At 38.1% G+C, this 19,466-nt stretch overlaps 1 protein-coding gene across 28 annotated transcripts in view; it reads right to left on the minus strand.

Moving 5' to 3' along the window:
- SOX6 (SRY-box transcription factor 6) overlaps positions 1-19,466 on the minus strand; it is a 666,349-nt gene that overhangs the window by 99,638 nt on the left and 547,245 nt on the right. The window lies entirely within an intron of this gene.

Genomic DNA, 19,466 nt, shown 5'->3' on the forward strand with positions numbered 1-19,466 from the left:
GGGAGAACACTCAGGCCCCCAGGGGTGATGTGACATCTCAGGTCACACAGATGATATTGTGAGACAGCCAAGGCATGAACTCAGGCATTTTGACAGCTGCCCTTTGGTCTGCAGACACATACCCACAGAAGCATAGGACTGATATCTGGGAGGGACCTTAGAGACCTTCACATCCAATGCCCTCCTTTAATAGAGGAGGAAACTGAGGCACAGAGTAGAGAGATGCCCAAGGTCTCACAGGTGGTAGAGAGCAGTCAAAATGAACCCTGAAGCTTTCTGACTCCAAGTCTTGCCACGTTCCTGCTAAGTTCCACCAGATTCTCTGCCATGCCATTACAATGATCCCCTTTGGTGCCAATTCCTATGTATTCACTCATTCTTGCTACTTCCATCATACAGTGTTCTTTTAAAAAAGGCTGCAGCATTGCCACCACTGACCAAGCAAAAAACACAAAAATCCAAGAACGAGGGGCCAAAGCAAGAGGAGAGAGAGGAAAGCCCACTCACCCATCACACAGTATCGAAGGCCACCTTCAGAAAGGTTAAGGCATCTCCTCCAGGCAAGTCTCACTCTAGCCATGGGTCATCCCCTCTTGTTCCAGCATCACCCAAAAGCTAATGGCATGGGGCATGGGGAGTTGTGAGCCCACTCCCTCATCAGGCTGCACATGAGTCATTCATATCCCATGTCTCATCTCACTATGATGGGCTCAGCAGAGCAACAGGGTCAGAGGGGGAGGGAGAGAGGGAAGTGACAGAGCCCGGATTGTTGGCGGGAGGACATTAATGCATCTGTGTGATTCATATCCCCTAACCCTGAGCTCCTGGGCCTGCAGGGTTTTACTCTGTGGTAGCTCTGAGGTTGGATGCCCTTGGTTTTGTTAGCCACTCCAAACAATGCTGGTGTCCACTCCAGCTTGCCTTCTGCCCACAAAGCGTGGCACCAAGTTCAACAGTGAGGAGGTGGAGATGGAGGCAGAGGTAATTAAGCAGCCTGATTGATTGCTCATGCTGCACAGGGAGGAAAGTGTGTCAGTAACAAATCATTAAGGACTAAAGTTGGGGGGAAGGAGTGGCAATCATTAAAAAGAGATGGCAAATATATTTTCCTTCTACATAGATAACCAAAAAATCTGTTAAATATGTTTTTAACTGGGTTTGTAAACTTTTTTTCAATAAAGAGAATCAAAATATTTGCTTGAAAGGATGGCATGGAATTATTAACCGTAATAGACAAGACAATATGATATTGGAGAGAATTAGGGGTTGTGGGGAGGTCAGGGAGTGGAGCTGCCCCTCCTAATTCCTACAAACCTAGGTCAACTGGTACCTGGTTATAAGTGTCTCTCACTCCTTCTTGCTTCACTATCCTTATCCATATCATGAATATTTCCTTTCTCGTTTGTTCTGCACCCTTTTGTTCACCTGTCTATCTTCCACACTCATCCCTCTCCATACTGCTCTCTCCCTGAGCTTACCATTGTGTTCCTGACTCACAACCTATGTCAAATCCTCCCCTCAAGGGGAGGGGGCACTATTCAACACACAAGAGAAACAGGTGTGAAATGAAAAGGATACCAAATTCCAAATTTACTACGATTTAGAGTTGTGCGAGGTCTTATAGATCGGTTGTCAGCTCCCCTCATTTTCCAAGAGCCAAGAAGGAAGAAGAGACTGATCCAAGGACATACAGCTTTATAATAAGTAGAGGGAGAACTAGAATTTGAACCCAAATTCAGAAATCTCCACTCTGGTAAGCTTCCTGTTGACACTAAACTGCAGGGTACCTGGGTGTGCATGACAACCAGGACACCTAATTCTCTGAGTCTCGGCTTCCTCATAAGCCAAATGGGTATAAAACTACTTGCAGAATCTACCTCGTGGGATTATAACAAGAAAAGTTCTAGAGAAGTCTAAGTTTAAGATAAATACAAAGCATCCAAGGGAATGTGGAAACCCATAGACTTATAGCTAGAAGGAACCGAATGGGCCATAGAGTCCAATGTGCTCTTTTTACAGATGAGAAAACAGAGGCAGACAGAGGCTAAGTAGCTTGCCCAGGGTCACACAGCTAGTAAGTATCCAAGGCAAGATTTGAACTCAGGTCTTCCTGACATAAGTATAGATTTCTAGAATCTTAAATTCAATGCCATCCAACAGACTTAAGATTCACTATACAAGATGCTATAGAGAGAAACTAGCATATCTAGAATTGCATGTTCAGGTCTTTTTCAGTTGTGCCTGACTCTTTGTGATCCCATCTGGGATTTTCTGGATACTGGACACTGGAGGGGTTTGCCATTTCCTTCTCCATCTCATTTGACAGATGAGGAAGCTGAGGCAAACAGAGTTAAGTGACTTGCCCAGGGTCACCTAACTACTAAGTGTCTGAGGTCAAATTTGAACTTAGGTCTTACTGACTCCAGGTTCAGCGCTCCACCCGGCTACCCAAGAACTGCACACTCACTATGACTATAGAGAAAAAGAAGGAAGCAAGGCAAATGGGAAGGGGGCTTTAGAAGGCCTGAAAAGGGATAGAGAACAGGAACATTTTATTTTCTTGAGTTCTCTTTATTGTTAGCTTGTTTCCACCTCCTCAAAAGTTTAGGGTGAGATTTGCTCTGTTTTGATTAAATGATTTGATTTTGATTTGATCTGATTAGATTTGTTCTGATCTGATTAACTATTGTGAACTTTTTGTCAATTTTATATTTTTTTTATAATTTTATATTTAAAAAAAAAACTTTTTTAAACTTGTGACTTGAAATTATGGTTTTCCAGAGATTCTCTAGTTCTAAGAATATAATCAAGTTTCCTTAGTGATCTCCTAGCCCAGCCTGTTCATTTACAGATGGAGAAGAGATGAGTAGCTCACTCAGGGTCACATAATGCATTAAGGACCAAACAGGGATTGGCATCCAAGTCTTCTGACTCTTACACCCTGCCTCCTTCAGCAGCTACAGCTCCTGAAGAACCAGAAAAAAAGAAGGTTTTGCTATTAAAGTCCTGGCCATCATCAGAATCAGGGAAGATTTTTCAGTAGAAATGTCCTTAAAGAAGATGCCATTTGCTTTGCTGCTGTACCCTAGCAGCTGAAGCTTAGATAGGTGTTTCCATCCTTAGAATGTGAGCTTCTTGAGACCAGAGGGTGTCTTGCTTTCCTATCTGTGTCTCCATTGCTTAGCACAGTGCTTTGCACACAGCAAGTATTTAAATAAATGTTTTTCATTCATTCATTCATTCATTCATTCATTCATTCATTCATTCATTCATTGATGCAAACAGAATCTGCCTTTTATCTGGACTTTTGGTCCTGCTTTCTGAATCAAAGAGGTGCTTTTCCACTCTCCCATTCATGAAGTCTCCACTACAGTTTTTTTTTTTTCCTTTAGATAATGATGGAAGTGTATCTCAAAGTTTGGAAATAACTGCAATGATTGGGAAAAGGTTTTTCCAAACATCATCCCCTGGGGTGCCTGAAAGGTAATTCCAGGGCAACTAGGGGTGATTTGTGTGGTAGAATTTTATTTTAATATTTGTTTTAAAATGCATACATTTTTAAATGCAACTAATTAGGTTAAGGTAATTATAATCATGTGGAGGTGTTTTCAGATATTTTAAATTAAAGTTTATGCAAATACACATAAAGGGACAAAAATGTACCTAAGCACTGAGAGCAGGCCCCCAACAAAGCAGCCCAACTCCTGGCTTTTGCCAGAGGCTTCAGGAAGCAACTGAGGCAAACTCAACAGGAAAGAGTTCCCAGGCTCCCATAGCCTATCTGAATTTCCCAAATTCATGATAACCAACCCACAATGCTAACCAAAACTGTGACTAGGCATAGAGTGAGGGAGAGAGGAAGGAGAGGAGAGGACAGGAGCATAGAGGAGAGAGACAGAGAGAGACAGAGAGACAGAGACAGAGAGAAAGACAAAGAGAGAGACAGAGAGACAAAGAGAGAGACAGAGACAGAGAGACAGACAAATAGAGAGACAGAGACAGAGAGAGACAGAGTGAAAGGGAGAGAGAAAAGGGGAGAGGGAGGAAAGGAGGGAGACAGAAACAGAGACAGAAAGAAACTAGCTAGAGATTCCAGACAAAGGACCTCCTGATATTTGTGCTGAGGAAGATTTTATTTTCCATAATCTCAGATCACCAAGAAATGAGGCACAATTGATCTTCCTTCACGGGGAACCAGCCGGAATTTAGGTACAAATACTAAAAATGAGGACTGTGTACAGTTGTTCTTCCTTTCTCATTTCTCTTCTCTCCTCCTTCCTCTTCCTCCCTCTCCCTCCTTCTTGTCCCTCTTCTTCCTCTCCCTCTCCATTTCTTTTCCATCCCTCTCCCCTCTCCCTCTTCTCCCTAACTCTTTCTCTTCCCTTTTCCACCCTCCTCCCTCTTTCTCCCCTCCATTTTCCTTTCCCTCTCTTTACCCTTGCTTGCCCTCACATATACACACATCACAGAATTAACAAGGGACAAAATCTAAAAAGATCTGAATTCTCTGCTCCCCTTAGTGTTCTGCTCACATTAGCCAGTACTGCCAAAAGGCATCCCCATCACCTCAGCTAAGCACTCAGAATCTCCCTGCTTCTCCGAGGCACCCACACTTAGGAGTGCTTTAAGCAAGCCTCATAAATCTGTAGTGCTTTATTTATGGGGATGAAAGTTCAGCTTCTTAACAATGAGTAATTTGGATCCTGAAGACAAGCATTCTGAAAGGTGATGGTGAGTACAGTTGAAAATTTGCAACATGAAAGGTGCCAGGATTATTTTCCTTTTGTTACCAAGTGCTGGGCAGACAAGCACAAGAGCTAGAGATTTCCTGCCTCCCCCACACAATATTCCTGAGCTGGTTACACTCCTTTAATTCTCTATTTCACCAGGTAAAACTTAAATAAGTACCTCTTGAGTGACACATCAGAACATACTCAACAAAGTAACTGATTGATGAGGCCAGAACTTGGGCCTAAAATCAAACTCTGTTCTACAGACCAAGGATCTCAAGGAAGATTTTTGTGTGACATTGGGTTTGTGAATGTATACCTGTGCGTGCAACTGAAGTTACATAGTTTTTAAAATAAAAAGCACATACTATTCTGTTACTCAATGAGTTTAAAAGACTGATTTTTTTTTAAGAATTAAAGATGATTTTATGTGATTTAGAGTGAGAAAAGAATATGTGTATCATCAAGTATAGTCCTTACATTTTAAAGTTCATTTTAAATTTACAGTTCATCTAGGCCAGCCCCTTCTCCTTATTAACAGGCAAGGAAACTGAGGCCCTAGAAAGTAAAATGAATTTCCCCAAGTCACACAGGTAGCCAAGCGAGGTTTCCAACTCAAGACCCCTGACTCCAAATTGAATGTTCTTCCTATACATGATAAATACAACCCACAGTAACATGATAGTCAATGAAAACCCTCCATAATCTAACCACGTGTTAGATTGGCTAGAAACATAACAGAGCTACAAAAATAACATGAGCTCCTGCACATGGTGCTTGCCAAGAACCCAGATGCTATTGCTAGAAAAATATATTCAGCTTCCAATATTCTGGGTCCTTTGACTGCCACCCATGACAAAGTGAAAACAGTCCAAAGTGGAAAGGGCTATGTGTAATTGTTTGGAGCAAAACATGCCAGTATTTTATTAAAGAAGAAATAATTTACAAATATGTGTGTGTGCGTGTGTGTGTGTGTGTGTGGGCAAAAAAAACTTCATATAAAAGAAATACTGCATTTTCAAATTTACTGGATACACATAATTTCTTTTCCTATCACAACAGCACGTGTTACTGCTGGTAACCAACAAGACAGCTTAGTAAGTATAAAAGTTTTTCCACAATAAGAACAAGACCTGATTTTAAATTTCTAATTAGAATGTGGGGAGTTATCTCAAAAGAACATAAATGGAATGGTAAGCTAATGAATGGAATTCTCACACATTAGAAATCATGCAGATAGCTGCATGTTACATGTTTCTTATGTTAGTGTTCTAAGAGATTTAGGATGAGATGATGGAAATATCACTAAATTTGGAGTTAGAAGACCAGAGTTCAAATCCCAGGTCTCCTGCCTACTACCTGGCTGATCTCAGTCAAGTCATGCGCTCATTTATAAAATAGAAAGTGGGTTTCAGACTAGGTGAGTTCCCAGTTCCTTCCTAGGTCTAGATTTATAGTACATATGTGCAGAAATAGGTACAGCTGGATTTTGAATCCACCTTCAAGTGATTAAACAAGAAAAGAGAATAATGCAAAATAGTCAGGTTCATAGCCTCTTCCTTTATTTTATTTTTTTGTTTGTTTCATGTTTTCTTTTCAGAGAAATAATTGTAACTTTGATTTTGAGAGCCAACTCCACCTATTCCCCTTCTGAAAACTACTGAAAATCTTCCATGGGCTCAGTGAGGGTACCCTGAGATTACTCAGTATCAAAGAGCAGCATTAGGGAAATCTAAACAAATCCAGCATGGCATGCTCTGTTGCTCATGTTCTCTCTGTCTCTGTCTCTCTCTGTCTCCCTCTGTCTCTGTCTCTCTCTCTCTGTCTCTATCTCTGTCTCTCTCTGATGGAAACATACCTTATGAATCAGCAAGAGGGTTCTATTAGCAAATCATGAGCAGAGGGTCAATGGTTTATTGGGTAGAGTGATGTAATATTAAAGACTGGGAAGCTGATGGGTCAATGAGCTTATTAATAATTCACCTGAACACTTGTTATTGCAGATTAACCAAGTATCTGTCAAAGTAAGATGAAATGTTATATTCATCAAAATATTTAAGAGAGTTTCTTTTTCTCAATGTTTACTTCTTCATCACTAGTTCATAAGTCAATTCTCTTCATTTCAATAAACATTTATTAAGTGTCCACTATGTGCAAGATTTTGAGCTAAGTCTCAGCTAAAATTCCTCCTTCTATAAAAAAAGTTTCTCATCATTCTCTTAATGACTTCCCTCTGAGATCATCACCATTTTATGCTGCCTACAGCTTGTTTGTACATAGTATTTACATGTTTTCTCCTCCATTAGACTGGGAGCTCCTTGAGGACAGGGATTGTCTTTTGCCCTTCTATGTATCCCCAACACTTAAAAGAATGCTTGGCAGTAACTTCACAAATGCTTGTTAATTATCTGATGGACCAATTTCTGGGAATACGAATACACATGGAATGGTCTGTGCCTTCAAGGAGTTAATACTATTAATTTTGTTTTAATTGGTCATTGAACATTATTGGACAAAAATCTGACTCTTAAGCAATTGAAGTGCTAGGGAAAGAAGAGTCAGCTAGTGGATGGGGTGAGAGGAAGTCATTTTTATTTTTTAATTCATATACTTCTTAGATCTCTACTCTCTGGTCCCTTCCCATTTGGGGCAAAATCCTGGTCACCTGATGTAAATACCCAGCTTCAATGTGTTAAGGGGCTATGTTCAGAGTGGCCCACAGATTATTAATGTCTCTATGTCATCCTTTGACGGAATTCTCTTCTGTTTTTGTGCTTGCCGTGGGTCAGAGGTTCACATCAGCACTTCTTTCTGTCGCTCCTTATATGTTTTACTATAATTTACAGCTCAGCAAGAAGACTCATAAAACAAAAGTGTCTATTTTTCTTCAGCAACTAATTCTCACTAATCAAAGCTTTCCAGCCAAACGGCTCAGCATGAAACTCGGCATGGAAAATGTGCAGGGAACAAAGCGCTTTGTCAAATAACACATCTCATGATGTAAACACATATGTCTCCTATAGGACATTTTATCGCTTCCACATTATCGGCATACAAAAGAAGCATTCTTGTCGCAGACCTGGTGCGACTGTGGAGTCATCCTCATTGGAAACAAGAGCCTGATTAGGTTCCCACACAGATATGAATAGACTTTCCTTTTTTAGCGGAATAGCTGCCTTTATTCTTTAAAAAAAAAAAAAAAACCAGAAAGAAAGAAAAGAAAAGAAAAAGAAAAACAGACTAGTGATTGTCACCCTAAAAACATGGAATTGTACTTGGAGACATTTGTTTCTTTTTTTAAAAAATCATCCAATGGCATTACTGTCCCTTCTGGAAAGTCTGAGTTCACCCACAGCTGTGTGGCTCTGAAGGAAGAACTCAGCAGGCTCGAAGTCTGTTGGGTCTCTTGTCTGCTAATAAAGTCCACAACAGTCTGCAGCACAGATGTGGAGAGGATCTGTTAAATAAGTCAGTGGCAGAGATCCTGACCCCAGCCAAAGAATATTTTATTATTCCGGAAGGAGGCATAATCGTAAGGCATTAACAATTAGAGGGACTGTCTATCCTCCTTGTTCTAGTGTTTGGGAGAGATATCGTATCAAAGCTACCTTCTAGAAAGGGAATGTGTGGTAGATGGTAGGACTTCACACAAATGGCATGAAGCCTGATTACAGGGTTTTCCAGAGTTCCCACAAAGAGGTTGGACCTTACTTTGGCCTCTCTCTTAAAGAGATCATTTATTCAGTATGTATCATTACGCTTGTTCTACAGTCTCATTGGCCACAGGGTGCTACTGTCCTAAGGTGGTCATCAATCTCAACAAGTAGAGTCACTTGACCATTAAGTTTGGGATAGCATGAACTGAAAATTAACAAACTAGAGATCACAACAATGCAACAATGCCATGTTATAACAAAGCGGGTTCGTAATACTATGGCCTTAGTTATACCATGAAAAAAAACATAGCCGTGTAAAGGCAGGCAGTGCATGTCTCTAGCCCAAGGGCTCTTAACCTAAATGTTCAAGGACAGATTTCATAAGATTCATGAATTTGGATGGAAAAAAAAGAAGAATTACATCTTTATTTTCACTAACCTTTGGTTTCCTTTGTATTTTACTTCATGCATTCAAAAAACATTTTGAGAAGGGGTCCATAGACCATCAAAAGGGTACACAACACATGAAAGAACCCTTGAGAATGCCTACTCTGGCTTATGAAAAGAGTTTAGTCTCAGCATTACAATAGAGTTCTAATATTACCTTTCTCTTTTTAACAATATCAACCACTCTAGCATAATGGGTAGATAACTGGTTACAGAATCAGGGAGACCTAGATTCAAGTCCCACTTCTGACAGATATTGTGTGACTCTAGGTAAGTCACTTAATTTCTCAATGTCCCAGATGACTCTCTAAGAATAAGTTTCAGACAAGTAGCTATGTTGGGATATTAAACACCGGGTCTCCAAATAAAAGAAATCAGGGTCTAGATCCTCTCCATGCTCTTCCTCAAAACAAAAACCATATAACCACCACTCAAAAAAATCTGATGTGTTCAGATGCAAGCTAAATGTATCTCAAGGAATTCTGAAGGTCTCAACTAGAAAAGAATAAAATAAAGACTTGAAAAATACTATTTACCAATTAATTCACCCTAACCATCTGTTTATAGAATCACGGGATTTAGGTATTTAAAGTACCTTAAAAACAAACCTAGGAACTATATGAACACAATTACAAAATATTTTTCACACAAATAAAGACAGATATAAAAAAAATTGGAAAAATATTAATTGTTCATGGGTAGGTTGAGCCAATATAATAAAATGACAATTCTATCTAAATTAATTGACTTATTTGGTTCTATACCAATCAAACTACCAAAAATTATTTTATGGAGCTAGAAAAAAAATAATAACAAAATTCATCTGGAAGAACAAAATGTCAAGAATATCAAGAGGACAGAAAAAGTTTTTTAAAGTGAAAGAAAGTAGCTTAGTGGTACCAGATTTCAAACTGTATTATAAAGTAATAATCATCAAAACCATCTGGTACTAAGAAATAAGAGGAGTAAATCAATAGAATAAATTAGCACACAACACAGAGTAGTAAATAACCATAGTAATCAATGTTTGATAAATGCAAAGAATTTGGTATTTGGTACAAAAACTCATGATTTCACAAAAATTACTGGAAAAACCATGAAGCAGTTTGGCATAAACTAAGTATGGACCAATATCTCACACTGTAAACCAAAATAAAGTCAAAATAGGTACATGATTTAGACATAAAGAGAGATAACATAAGCAAATTAGGAGAGTATGGAATGTCTTGCCTGTCATACATCTGGGTAAAGGAAGAATTTATGACAAAACGAGAAAAAGAGCATTATGGAAAGTAAAATGGATAATTTTTGTCACATTAAATTAAAAAGGTTTTGTACAAACAAATCCAATGCAGCCAAGAATAGAAGGAAAGCAGAAAACTGAAAAAAAAATTACAGCAAGTTTCTCTTATAAAGGTCTCCTTTCTCAAATATATAGGGAACTGAGTCAAATCTATAAAAATCTATACTCATTCCCCAGTTGACAAATGATCAAAGGACATGAACAGGCAGTTTTCAGAAGAAGAAATCAAAGCTATCTACAGTTATATAAAAAAATGCTCTAAAACACTATTGTTTAGAGAAATGCAAATTAAAGCAACCTAGCAGATTGGCTTATATTACAAAAAAGGAAAATGACAAATGTTGGAGGAGAGACGGGAAAAAATTGTGACTTTAATACAGTATTGGTGGAGTTGTGAACTGATCCAACCATTCTAAAGAGCAATTTGGAACTATGTCCAAAGGGTTATCAAACTGTGTATAGTCTTTGATCCAGCAATACCACTTCTAGATCTGTATCTCAGAAAGAGCAAAGGAAAAGGAAAGGGACCTCAATGTAGAAAAATATCATAGCAGCTCTTTTTGTGATGGCAAGGAATTGGAAACTGAGGGGATGCCCATCAATTAGGGAATGACTGAACAAGTTGTGGTAAATTATTGTGATGGAATACTATTGTGCCATAAGAAATGATGAGCAGTGTGCTTTCAGAAAAACCTGGCAAGACTTATATGAGCTGATGCAGAGTAAAATGAGCAGAACCAGAAGAGTGCTGTACATAATAACAGCAGCACTGTGATCAATTGTGAGTGACTTAGCTATTCTCAGTAATACATGATCCAAGACAATTCTGAAGGACTCAGGAAGAAAAATTATAACCACCTCCAGAGAAAGAAATGAGTCTGAATACAGAAAGAAGCATACATTTGAACTTTATTTTTCTTGGGTATTTTTTGAGAGGGGGAGAAAAGATTTGTTCTATTTTCTTTTGTAACATGACTAATATAGAAATATATTTTGCATGACTGCACATGTACAGTCTATATCAAATTACTTGTCTCAAGGAGGGAGGAGGGAAGGTAGGAAGGGAGGGAGGGAAGGAGTGAATTTGGAGCTCAAAATGTTTTTAAAAAATTAATGTTAACAATTATTTTTATATGTAATTTGAAGAAAAACCAAATATCAAAAAAAAATTTAAGAAAATGGGAAAAATAAAGCATATTAAGGATCATCTAGTTCATTCCTACTCACTTTATAGATGAGGCAACTGAGGTCCAGAAAAGATACTTACTTTATAAGAATTATCAACTCACCCATTTACTCCCCAAATGAATAAAGTATATCTATACCTACCTCTTTACCTCTTGAACATATATATGTATGTATGCATGCATATATGTGTATATATACATGCACATACATATTAGCTTTCCCCATTATATCAACCTAGATGCATTTCTTTTTTTTAATTTGATTAATTTTTTTGCTTTCAGTTTTAGATGCATTTCTTAATAGTTTTATACAAATGGAATCTCCATATGTCAAATCATATTTTCCCACTGTCTTTCATTCTAAAATTAGGTACTTATGCTTCTGAAAATGGCATTAGCTTCAAGATCTAATAAAATCACACTTGAGAATTCAACTTTTAAAAATTACATTTAAAGGAAAAAACTAACCTTTTCTAGTAAAATAATAAAGATGACAATTATATTCAAAGTCAGCCAAGAAACACCAATGAATAGTCCCTAGAGTTATTTTTAGAACTGGAACCAAAACCTAAAGGTCTAGGTGGGGAAAGTCAACCATGACTGCTTCGTTGAGCAGAACCCACTGGACTAGAAAGCAGCAGAGCCTCCTCAAACCTCTTTCTTGCCATGTGAAGGCAGTAAAATATAGATCTGTCTTTGGCCATTCAAGTGCTATTATCCTGGACTTGGTGAGTACTACCAAGCTTTAGAAGAGAAGAAGGGGATCTGGGGTGAGGAGAGGAGGAATGCAGGAGCACTGTGGAGACAATGTCCTAAAATATATCAATCATTAAAAGGACAAATAGAGCTGTGTTTTTATACACACACACACACACACACACCAGTAAACAAAGAAATAGGTGAGCGCATCACTCAAACAAACTGCCACAGGGGCCTATATACTTGGTATACAGCAAGTTGTCAGCTATATATGTTAATTTACACATTTTGTAAGTTCAAATTTCTGCATGACGGGATGAATCTGGATTCTGTTTTAGCAGGTCACAATTGGGGAATGTAGACTGCCATGATCAGGAGTATGTACGAGTAAGGAAATATGAACTGCAAATGATTTGGGGGCACAATTCAGTTAAGTTCTTTACCAAAATGGAGAGAACAAAAGTGTAGATTAACTGACCTCACAAAGACCTGAATCAGCCAATGCGGTAAAGGGGAAAGGCTGCTAGAGGGGGAACAGGAAGAAACATGGTTTCAGATCTTGGCAATGGGCATTAGTTAATGTAATCAATGACAAGTTACTGAGCTTCCTCATCTGTCAAAGCGAGGATGATAATAATACGAGCACCTTCCTCAAATGAGAAAAGGTAGGAAACACACTTTATACACTTCCAAGCACCATACAAACGTTAAGTTATTATCATTAACTATCACATGAAAGGTTTATTGTAGCCAAAAGAATGGGACAACCTACTTCCTATTTAAATCCACTAACATTCTGCTTAATATAGTCAGCTCCTTCAGTTCTAGAACAGGAAAAAGAGCAACCTCTACTCAGAAGTCATTTACTGCCTACTAGACTCACAGGCTAATAACAAGAATAACTAGGCTTTATCCAAGTTATTATCAACAGTCTAAGCTTAGGGACATGTACATACACACATATATAATGTATACATATATACATATATTTATATGAATATAACACTTCACAAAGGACTTAACAAATACTCAATTTTACACAAACAGTAATCCAGCAATTATACTGTTACAGTTATTATTTTATAGATGAAGGCATTACAACAGGTAGAAGTTAAGTGACTTGCCCAAGGTCATATAACTAGAGGTCAAATTTGAATTTAGATCTTCCTGATTCCAAAATTCACTGGATTTTAGACCGTTAGAGTTGAAAGGACCTTAAAGGTAGATAATTTGGCTTTTTACCATGTTTTATAGATGAATAAACTATTAATTGTACTATACAACTATAATTATAATTGTATTGGTCCTTCTATGTGTCTCTATCTGCTACCAGACTTCAAATTAATTGAGGGCAGAGATGACCATTTTACTTATCTTTATCTAATATATGTAAGTCAAGGTCTTACATATATTAGACATTCACTGAATATTTGTTGGGTAAGTGGATGAATTTCTATTCATTCAAGAAGCAACTAGAACTGTATCAGCCAGAGCTAAGATGAAGCAACTATAACTCCAAGACACGGGTGGAAAATTGTGCTATACACACACACACACACATGCACGCACACCTACACACACACATACACACACGGGCACGCACACACAGGCACACACACATACGCATATACACACATACATACATGCACACATGCATGCACACACATACACACATACACACAGGCACACACACAGAGACACACACAGGCACACACATATACCTCTGCAAAAATGTGTAACTATGCATGTCACTCATCACATACTAAACTCAGACTATTAATAATAACTAACATACATGCCAGTTAACAGTATTATTATCATCATTACTATTATTAGTCTGTTGAGTCCTGTATGTGATGAATATCTTTGCAGTGCAGACAACTCTTTTCTTATTCGAGAACTGAAAGAGTTGACTCTTAAGCAGAGTATCCATGGATTTCAATGGGAAGCACACTGCGCTATTCCTTTGGCTAATAGAAACCTTTCATGGGGCAGTTCATGATAACATATATGTGAGTACCCCAGTGTCCACTGGATGTAACACGAGAAACCTGAAAATAAGTCCCATTTAGCCACATGGAATGGAATTTTCTGGCACCAAAACTATGCGTGATTACAGAAAGTAGCTTTGGGAAATGCTTCCTCGGTGTACCCCAGCCTTCATTCTGCCTTCCTTGTCTACTCTTCGGAGTATTCTGGGCTAAGCCCCTTTTGTTATAGAATTTGTTGTCTGTTTTTAACTGGGCCTCTGAAGCTCTGACACAGTTCAATGACCAAAATAATACCTTTGTGTATTTAAGCACTAAATGGTCCACTGAAAGACAGCTTAGTTACAGGGAATTTCAGTAAATGGTGCTTCCAATTTAAAAAATTATATATATATATAAAATTTCCTTCCCCATACACAGACTGCAGCCCCACTCAGAAAATCCTATTCAATCACTTTCATGCCAACTTAACAGGCCAACCTCTGGTCAGTGGTCATTTAACCCAAGCTCATGTGAATATAAGTGGCTAAGAACAAACCAAGACACTCCCTTGCTATATTATCAGGTAATACAAATCGCTGCAATCTATTTGAAACAAGGCTTCCTGAGCCCAGAGGTCTCACTAATGAAAAATTACAAAGAGAAGAAGGTTCTAGTGAGCTACTCTGAAAGCCACTTGGCCAGTCTCCTCTGCGCATGCCTCACTCCACCCTCCCATCCCCAAGCTATCATCAGACACAAGGGGGTTTCTTTCCAGCAGATAAGGCCACTGGCAGAATATAGCTTTAATAAGGTGGCACCTCTTCATCCAGTGCCAAACTATGAAAAGTTACTTAAAGGATATTTTTATACCTCAGCCATCTAAAAAACAAAAAACAAAGCCTCTGTAAGCTCTTGACTTATGGCTCTGAAAAAAAAAGTTTCACAAACTGTCCTGAGCAATCTGTAAATTAAATCATTTGAAAGAAAGCCTTTTAATATGCTATAATTAGTCTTGTCTCTCGGAACATGACTTTACTGTAAATACTCCTTCCTGACTCTCCTTGTGTCCCAAGTTTCCTTCAAAGGAAGCAGCCGAGCGATAATTCAGCATTATTCCTGCTTCGCTGGGCTAATCACTTACAGAGCAGCAAAGACCCCGTGCTCCCTGCTGCCCAGCTCCTGCAGCCTCCTGGCCTGAGGCAGGCTTCCCAACAACCCAGCAGCATCCAGATGTCAAGAGGAATACATCCAGCTCCTGATGCAGCCTGTGTTCCATTCCAGTATGGTCTAACATCTGTTTCATCTGCTGGCATGCAACCTGCTGAACACACTCCAATCAGCAGCTCAGGCTGGGAGATGAGGAAGGTCAGAACTCCTCAGCTAATCTGGGGACTCATCAGCTCACCCAGAGATCATGGGACTTGCCTAGCAACTCTCTAAACAGTAGGGCTTTTGCACCAAGCAGGAACAAATTAATTGTTCACTTAAAATGAGAGTCTCAATATAACAGTTTTCACAAAAGAAAGTTTTGGTCTAGCCAATGCCTGCCTGGAATGCACGGCAATGCTTTTCATGAGACTCTGAAGTCCTTGAAGGTATGGGTTTGATTGTATTTTTTATCTTTGTATCAATGATCTCTAGGCATAGGGTCCTGCAAATAGTCTTTTCAAAAAAAAGTGGACAAAATGTAACAGGCTACCAAAGAAAATGGTGAGTTTCCTATCAATGGAACTCTTCAAAAAAAGGCTGGATGCCCATTCATCAAGGATGTTTGAGAGAGTATTCCTGCTTAGGCAATGAAGAAAAAATAGCTCATCTCTGGTATTTTTTCCAACCTAAAGATTCTATAATTTTGTAATTATATAATAAATGTTTATTGAATTGAATTCCTGAGCAGACATTCTGGCATTTGGTAAGTGTATTAATTCCTTGAACTCTGAAATGGACATGTTAACAATAGAAAATTCCTGTGCTGAACATTTTCTACATGACTCTCAAAGTGACCCGAAAGATTTTACCCATTTTCCAAATTTGATAGCCAGGGAGTAAATCAGGCACTACAAGAAATAAGGCTGACCATATTTCCCACAAACCAAGATCATCAGAGAACCCTGAAAGGTTCAACCCTTAGGCCCATAAACTTATGTATAAAATATAACAACTTAGTCCAGAACGTTGCCATTCACTATTCAAACCCCTACCTAGAGCAAGAGTGAAAAAGAAAGCTCCATAAACACTACTGAATAATCAAAAACTTTTATAGCTTCTGGATTTATATCATGTTTATCCCCCTCCTTCTTTTTGTCATTTTTTTCTTTCTTTTCTTTTTAACTGTGGAAAGGAACTAGAAGCTCCAAAACACATATATTTCATAGCAATAAAAAAGTTGCTTTTGTGGAAATGCTGATTTCCTGTACTTGTTATAATCATCCTGATGTGAATGTATGTTTGCATGATAAATACTTATACATGTCACAGAGTGTTCTTTGTTGGGTCAATGTCAACTTAGAGAGAAATCTCTTAAGGAATACCTCAGGGATTTGTCCTTGATCTTGGGATATTAGACAATCAATTGCTTGGATGAATGCATACATGGGTCCTTTGGTCTGACAATGGAGAAAGAAGTCAGGACCCAAAAGGGTCTTGATAGGATAGAACAATGGACCAAATCAAATAAGACAGAATTTAGTAGGGAATAGAACTTTAAACAATTTCTTGGGGTCAAAAAAATAAATAAATAAACCACAAAAGACTTCGTTTCTTCCTATTGGTTAAGAGGGTCATTGGGGAAAATGTAGATGGACAACAGTTTCTACACAAAATCTCTGGGAGTTTTAGTGGTTGAGAAGTTCATTGCATCAATGGCATGAAACAGCAAAATAAAATAACAGAAACCAAAACAAAAACCTCAAATACAATTTTCGGATATGTTAAGAACAAAGAAGGTGATAGCCCCAGTATCCTCTGCCCTAGTTATACTGCATGTGCAATAATGTACTGAATGCCACATTTTAGGAAGGAATTAACAATCTGAAGAACATCCAAAAAAGACCAAATAGCATTAAGGGGGCCAGGTGCTTGAGTCATAAAAGGATCCATTGAAGTAGAGGACTGTCATGTGATGAAAGATTAAATTCCTATTTCTTGGCCTCAGTGAGCAGAACATAGACTGTGAGCTGCAGAAAAGCAGACTTGAGTTCAATGTAAAAGAAACTTTTCTGACCACTGGAGCTTCTCAAAAGTGGAATGGACTGGTGCCTGTCACGGGGCATCATAAAACAAGGTTAGAAGACCACCTGCTAGGGATGTTTTAGAAGGAATTCTGGCTGGACTAGGACTAGATAGTCACTGAAGTATCTTCCACCTCTGAGATTCTGAGATTTTGTGATTCTGCATCACAGTTCTGGGAATGATAGCCAATGGGAAATCTGTCTATGTAAAGGAGTGTCCCACTGGAAATAAAATGATAAAGGCAATGAGAAAGTATATTGTACTGGTCATGGGTCAGAAAGACACATCTTATACGTTATCATTTATTGGCTTTTCAAAAGTAACTTAATATCTCTCTGGGTTCACTGATTGTATCACTTTCTAATCACTGGGGTTTCCCTAAAGTCCCTTTTAATAGCACATGAGTTGTTTTCTAATTAATAAAGTAATTGCAATACCAATAAGATGATAATTACAACACTATCATGGGTGATTCCCTGTCAAGGGATAAAACACAACACTTTAACAATTAATTTCATTTCTACAATAAGTGATGAGATGACTTAACAGGATAAGTTAATGCGAAATATCCCCAGATACTAGCATTGGTAACAAATACATAGATTAAAAGCATTATATTAAAAGCATTATAAGTTCAGACTAGGAGACAGTTAAACAGATAAGGAGAGTTTAAATCAAAACCAAAAAAACTTAGTTCTATATGTGGTATGTATCTATTTTTTTAATCAATGATGATTTCATCTGTCAGTTTTCATCAGAGGTGACTGGTAATGAACTAAGTGACTACTGTCCAAAGATTATCCTAATGAAATTTGGAGAAGCTCATTCATCATCACCAGAGCCCCTGATCATTAGCTGATGGCTTTTTTTCATCCACAACAACTCATAAAGTGGTGCTGTAGGACAGGGACTTTTTCATTTTGAGTCAATGAGGGAAATATCCAAAAATATGAAACTTCAGGTCCATCAAGTATAGATATGTTTATTACCACAACTCTCAGATAATCATGGATGATGATGAGAGCCAAGTCCAAATTGGTTATAGCAGCAGCATGGGCTAGTTCAGGCATCAAATCTGATACTGTCTTAGAAGAAAGAAAATGAGGGTGTTGGATGAGATGTTCTAACATAGTTTACGACTCTAAATCTATACTCCTACCATGCTTTGATCAAAGATCTTATGATATTAGTCCTGAGTAAGCAGAGAGTAGGAGAAAGGTTAGTCATTGGCACTTACAACTAAGACTAGCCAGCAGGGAGTACATTGAAATGATATATTTTCTAACAACAATAACTTGCATTTCTATATAGCTTGAAGTTTTGCAAAGTACTTTTGTGGGGTTTAAATTGTGCAAACTTTTGTCCAGATTAACTCACTACATGGATGAGTACACACAGAGAGACAAATATAGACTTCCTAGGACACACACTACTGCTTGCAGCTACCACACTCTTCTCCCAAGGAACAGGAAAGGAGGCAATAGACACAGAATTAATAAATATACACTGGCTCTGCTGGTCAGAAGTTTTATCACTCAGCTGGGGCACGTCTGAGGGGAAAACCCATTCAGCTGTAGCTTCAGAATCCCATTCAATTAACATATGATTAAAAAATGTTTTTATCTTTGCTCGGCTCGTTCTGCCACCTGATATGTCAAAACATTTAAATTCTATTTCTTTGTGATTTCTATTTCTTAAATCCAGCAAACATTCTGTGGTTGGGAAATGGAGAAGAGAATTCAGAAAGATTCAGTTATTTGACTTTCCTACATTTTGATGTATCTTTAACCACACCTACTCCTTCAGCTCTCACTTAGCTCATAATATACATTACATGAACAATACTTTCAAACTTGTATTTTGGCTAAACAACAGAAATACCTGTCATTGCTCAGAAGAAAAGGTCAATAAACACAATCTACCTGATACACAAACCCTCAAATAAAAGTTATGAATGAATTTTGCATAGTGTAATCTTTCAGATCTCCCAAGTAGAAATTATCTTTCCCCCAAGTTGGAATTCACATCACATTTATTTTTAATATCTCTTAACTTTTTTATATTGTTCTGTTTTCATAGAACCACAGGATTTGAAAGTGAAAAGAGCCTTTGAGAACATCGAGTCTGTCTTAACTCCTTCATTATATAAATGAGGAAACTGAACTCCAGGGAGGGTAGAATGAATTGATCAAGAAGAAGCAACCAGAAAGCAGAGCAGAAAGTTGTAAACCCAGGTCCTCAAT

The sequence above is a fragment of the Notamacropus eugenii genome, chromosome 6 (genome assembly GCF_028372415.1).
Source record: "Notamacropus eugenii isolate mMacEug1 chromosome 6, mMacEug1.pri_v2, whole genome shotgun sequence".
NCBI lineage: Eukaryota > Metazoa > Chordata > Mammalia > Diprotodontia > Macropodidae > Notamacropus > Notamacropus eugenii.